The 6,000-nt window shown below is 40.1% G+C and overlaps 1 protein-coding gene across 1 annotated transcript in view; it reads left to right on the top strand.

Moving 5' to 3' along the window:
* The first annotated feature begins 2,031 nt into the window (after positions 1-2,031).
* cald1a (caldesmon 1a) overlaps positions 2,032-6,000 on the top strand; it is a 78,535-nt gene continuing 74,566 nt past the window's right edge. The window contains exon 1 of the mRNA XM_084710758.1: positions 2,032-2,168. The gene's annotated coding sequence lies outside the window, so the exon portion shown is untranslated. The remainder of the gene's footprint in view (positions 2,169-6,000) is intronic.

Here is a 6,000-nt window from a genome sequence, read left to right as displayed (position 1 = left end):
GGGATGGCCCTCTAACGCCCCCTCCACTGTCTTTGTCTGTCCTCTCTCCACGTGCACATTGCCTCTCGCGTACGGCGGGCACACGCGCACCGCACACGTGCGCACAATTGCGTTTGCACATGCACGCAGTCAGCAGACCGCATTTATTTCGCTTTATCTTAAAAAAACACATGCAAAAGAGCAGCAGCGCATATGGTGCTCATTTCTGCACCAGTGGCCTAATGCTCTTAAGTTCATTCTTTGTTCTGAGCATCATTGTTTTAAAGGGGAAGACAAAGCGGGGCAGTGTCTCCACGCTGCTGTTTCATAGAAGAAAGTAGAACACAGCAGCTATTGTCTTTATCACTTCCTAACTTCCTGCATCCTTACTGAAACTGCTGACAGACAAAAGGTCACAAATAGCAGGTTTGCATTTGGTGGACGGATCCAAACATGACACCACACTCTTATTAATATCCTAATGTGAAAGAACTGATGCTGAAAGTAAAGTCAGGGCTGCAGCTACTATTGAGCAAACTGAGGTCATGTCCTCTGTATACTTTTCTTGGACTTTGGGGGTTTTAACAATATTTGCACAATTAAAAACTTATACAATGGCAAGTATTCTGCTGGCTCATTCCATTATTCAAAATTTTTATTATAGATTGTAAATATTAACATTACCATTACCTTTGTGTTGCAGAGCTAGCATCCAGTTTTTCCAAAGTATGAAGACTTGCAACCTTTGTCAAACCCATGACATTTACCACTCATCTGTAGGTATTTCCAGATTTAAGACTGTTTCAAAAGTATGTCCCACAATGAAAAAAGATATTTAACCTGTTTTTCATGTTGCAATCATATTATCTCTCCAGATATCTGGAATATATGACACATTTCTTCCTTCTTTTTAGCCATGTTAGCATGTCTTGACAAATTGATGGTTTGCTATGCAAACCTGGGTCCAGGTTTTTTAGGTTTGTAGGTGAATGAAATTCCACTTGTGATGCTCAGGGGATTTTAAAAAGCGATTAAAATTCAAAAGACTTATGGAAGCCTGCACTATACTGAGAAACTTTCTCAAAATAATGCGCAAGTATCAGGTTCAAGTTCAAGTTCAAGTTTATCATGATCCAAGACTGCGAATTCAAAATAATACTAAAGTTAAAAGGATAAAGTCAAACAGAAAGGACAGTACAAATGTCAAAAGACTGTCCAACACATCACAAATAGTTGTGGTCGAGGATTAAGTGCATTATAGTAAAACATTAGTGTGAGTCTCTTTAAACATCTAATTAACATCTTATTTTCTATTTATTTTAACGCCAGGTACCTTAAAATGGGCATTTTCAGATACTTGCTCCTTTTTTTTAAAGGATACTAATTATGTTGACAAGACTTGGCATTATTTTGAGAAAGTTTAATTATTCTGAGATACATAAGCCATTTTTTTTTTAGAAAATGTATAATGATTTACCAGATCTTACAGAAATGGGCTTCCTTACATATGCACTGAGCTGAGTAGATTATCAGAATTAACTGTAATATCCTCTGATGAAGATAAAGGTTTTAAAAAACAGTGAAGTCTGTTGAAATTGGCATCTTTATTGTATTGGAAAAAATCTCTGAGAAGGTGTAGATTGTCACTTTTAGTTATAAAACTGATATTGGTGGGTATCTGCTGGATGACGATCACTTTTACTTTCTTTTATAAAGTTACCACCACATCTTCTGGCTCGCCTGAGGGCAAACAGCCCCGCTTTTTGTGCAAGATTAACATTTCATCTGATCGCTCTTGACAGATGATTTTCTCTCAGAGGCCCTCTGAAGGATAACCAGAAAAGGGGAAACTTTTTTTTTTCTGCCTACGGTCACTTTCGCTATAAGGAGTTTTTTGCACAAGTTGTTCGCAGAGTTGACATTTTCTCATTTTGGACTGACTTTGTAAAAAGCTTTGTGGGCGCAGTGAGTCTGAGCGTTTTAAGAGCAGACTGAGCTCAGCCAAGAAGAGTAGATGTGCGATTATGTCTTAAAGGGAGGGGCTTGAACGAGTATTCAGTTTAGGCTTTTTTTTTTTTTTTTTTTTTATCACTGAGTGAAGTGGAGGACCGACTGCAGACTGTGGCTCCCTCTTCTCCTCTCCTCATACTCGACTCGACAGCTCGACTTTGTCCCGTTAAGATCCACAGGTAAGCGCCAAACTCTGAGCTTTCCTGCAAACTCAACTCTCACAAGCTCGCAGACGTCTTTAGAGGCAAAGTTCATGATGCACTGATGCTTTAGCGAATGAAAAATGCGATGATGATCACATTTTGAGGTCTTGCTGTGCGCATGGACCGCTGCTGCTGCTGCTGCGGCTGATACTTTTCAGGATCTCTTGGCTGGACGCCCTTCACTCTTTGTGCGCTTTTCACGCCCGCGAGTTGACTAAAGGCAAAGCAAAGTCGTGATCGTGAGCTGTAATGAACTTTTCTGTGAGTCGAGGAGTCGTGTGAATGTTTTGTTACCCGCGGGACAACACAAAGAAAAATCATTTGTCCACTCCTGTAATGCGCGCTCAGTCCTCCAGGGCGCGGGGAGGGGGGGTGTCTCCACAGTCTCTCATGGCACTAAATACAACTTGCTGAGGCTGGGAACAATGCTGCAAATATGTTTGACGTTGGCATAATTCATTTTAGACTGCTAATAGATCCGTAGCACCCTGCAATGCCGAAATAAATGGTGTGGTCTCTTTCAACAGTTTATCCACCACTTTTAACTAACTATTCCAACAGGTTATCCATGACTTTTAACTAACTATTCCAACAGTTTATCCACCACTTTTAACTAACTATTCCATCAGTTTATCCACCACTTTTAACTAACTATTCCAACAGGTTATCCATGACTTTTAACTAACTATTCCAACAGTTTATCCACCACTTTTAACTAACTATTCCAACAGGTTATCCATGACTTTTAACTAACTATTCCAACAGTTTATCCACCACTTTTAACTAACTATTCCATCAGTTTATCCACCACTTTTAACTCAGTATTCCATCAGTTTATCCAGGACTTTTAGCTATTTCAAAAGTCTATCCATGACTTTTAACTAATTATTCCTAGGGTTTATCCACTTTTATCTAACTGTTTTAACAGTGTATTTCATGACTCTCAACTAACTATTTCAAAGGTTTATTCATGACTTTTAGCTAACTATTCCATCATTTTATCCATGATTATTACACTTACTATTTTATCTGTGACTTTAACTAGTTTAACAGTTTTTCCATGACTTTTAGCTAATATTTCATGAGCTTTTTGCACTCAGTCCTCCAGGGCATGGGGGCGCCTCAAAGTTTATCATGGCATTAAATATAACCTATTAAGGCTGAGAAAATGCTGTAAATGTGTTTAACGTGGTATCACATTTTCAATGAATCTGTATTAGCTTCCAGACCCTAAAAGAAACCTGTGTTTGACCCATTGTGCACGATGTGGATAAACTTGCTGAAATTTGACATGTGGTAGGTGTACAAAGTTGGCTATAATAGCAGGAATCAGCCCCATATGGCTACCAGCGCACCACATGCCCCTCAAAGATCAAATTTGACCATGCTGAGATGCAGAAGGCAAACACATCCAGCATCTCCTCCTGCAGACAAAGCCATAGGGCAGTGTTGCAAATAAGGCAGGCCTGCTCCCTCTGCAGATGAATCCACTTCTCATCGTATCAAGGTATCACATTCTTTGCAATCCCACCAACCCTGAGGCAAAAGGCTCCTCTTCAACTCTCATTGTACTTGAGTTGGCCAGCAAGTCTTTTGATCTCAGCTTTATTACATAGTAGTATCTGTGAAATGGAAGCATGGAAAAATGGAAGAGGGTGGAGGGTGGGAGCTGCACTGGGTAGATCTGTAGGTTCTTTTCTCTCTCTCTTTTTTTTTTCAATGCTTTCGGGCCAGAGACAGCATAGTAATTGCCCATGAAACTGAATCTGATAAGTTGTGCAGTGTTTGGAAAACACGTGGAGAATGCCCTCCGCTCCTTATAAGGAGCAGACCCAACCTGGTGACAGGTGATTGGAATAGTCTCTGGAATGTGGTGCATAACAGTCCCTCCAGTATAGTGGTCCCAAACATTTTTGTCTGATGTACCCCCTCAGCCTTGTCAGGTGAACTGAAGCGACCCTTCATAGACACCTGACATGTTTACCATGTGTGTTCATTTGAACTGGTACTAAACTGGATTATTTAACATTATTTGTTATATAAAAGTAGATATTGTCACAGTTTCTTCATGCAATTTTAGTTTAGATCGGCTTGATCAAGTTAATATTTGTGTTGCTAATGGAGATGCAGAAGCTGCATATTTTAGCCATTTATCCAATACTTTGAGCAAACCATTTCAACTGGTTATTCAGTACTTTTTTTCGTTACCTTGTAAAGGTACTTTTTTTGTTACCTGTTTCAACTGTTTATTAACCCTTTTAGCTAACTAATTCATCAATTTATCCAATGCATTTAGCTACTATCAACTGTATTAGATGCACAAGGCTTTTGATGTAGTATAAAGAGTGAGAAAGTCTGCATACGGAGGAGGTGGGGTGGATGGACGGGTCAAATAAGATCTTTTGACCCAGGAGACTGGGGTTTGTGTCCCATGTGAAATTAATATGGTATTAAAAACTTTAAGGTATGTAATGGTACATGTGTCATGTGATTTGCATCATGTGACTTTTGTCTTGCAGCTTGCTATGTCAGGTGATGCACATGACGTATGGAGCCTAACCTAACCAAACTGACATCAAGCTGACTGAATCACATGTTTTTGGCTTCTTTCTGGCAGCGATTCGTTCAGCTATTTCAACTAGTTGTCCAGGAGTTTTACCTGCTTTAACCATTTCCCACTACTTGTAACTGTTTCATCATTTTACCAATACTTTTAGCTCACTGTTTTAACCATTTATGTATTACTTTTACCCAACTGCTTTTCACACAACTGACTCAATATGTGAATATATTCTTTTAATCAAATTATTTTTATTCAGCCAAATTGGTTGAGCTGACCTATATTTCAACGTATATAGTAGCTGTAGAAGTGTTTTCTGGGATACAAACACCCCTGCACCAGATTTCTTTTTTTTACGTTCTCATATACACCCTCACACAGCTATTTCTGGTCAGAAACACACACAGCAAACTGCAGGCTTTATACTAAAATGCATGTAGTGCTTTGTAGTGTACTTAGAAGGGGATTTTATAATTGGCACGATATGATATGGGTGCAGAGGAATCTGGAGGTAATTGCACAGAGTGATAACAGGGGTTTGGCAGTGTGGGGCGAGAGCCAGGGCCAGGGTTAGGGCTGGGCGGGCAGGATGTAGGGAACACTGCCATGCATTTCCGGAGTCTGGCTCTGGACTGCACAGTGCGGTGAAGGCTTCTAGTTACTGTACGCTGGCTGGCTCCCTCTCCTCCTCCCTCCCTTCTCTCATACACTTGATCAAAGTATCCTGGAGCAGGTAATTATTGTGCCTCATTCTCATCATAACCAACATGTGCTAAAGCATGAAGCATTCATGTATCTGTCTATGTACTGTCATGAGTTAACATGCATGCAGTATATGTGGGTGCTTTGTTATAGTTTGATCCTAGATACTCATAATCCACCACAGTATCAAGTTCCAAAGCAAGAATCCAGAGTTTCCTTGCAAGGCAATAGTTTCTTACCACCGCTGAGCGAAGGCAGCCAACCAAGTGGCAAACTGAATTTGAATAGAATGGAAAACTGGCAGAGGAGATTTTCTAACACAAATGATCAGACCGTTCTGTTCTCTTTTAATAGATGTTTACCTATACAGTGTCCAGTGCTAAGGTTTTCCAAATGTGGCTCAGTTTCCAGTGATCGCATGCTGACATATCCGTCCAAACATACATTGTTTCTGCACAGCAGGTGCCAGAGCTATTTTCTGGTTTCTTCTCACAACGGACCAGTGCAACTATGTCAAGCATGTTTCCTGTGTTGTAGTCTTTTTGC

The sequence above is a fragment of the Lutjanus erythropterus genome, chromosome 22 (assembly GCF_056507025.1).
Source record: "Lutjanus erythropterus isolate fLutEry1 chromosome 22, fLutEry1.hap2, whole genome shotgun sequence".
NCBI lineage: Eukaryota > Metazoa > Chordata > Actinopteri > Lutjaniformes > Lutjanidae > Lutjanus > Lutjanus erythropterus.
Note: the sequence above shows the minus strand (reverse complement) of the source record. Positions and strands in the feature narration are given on the sequence as shown.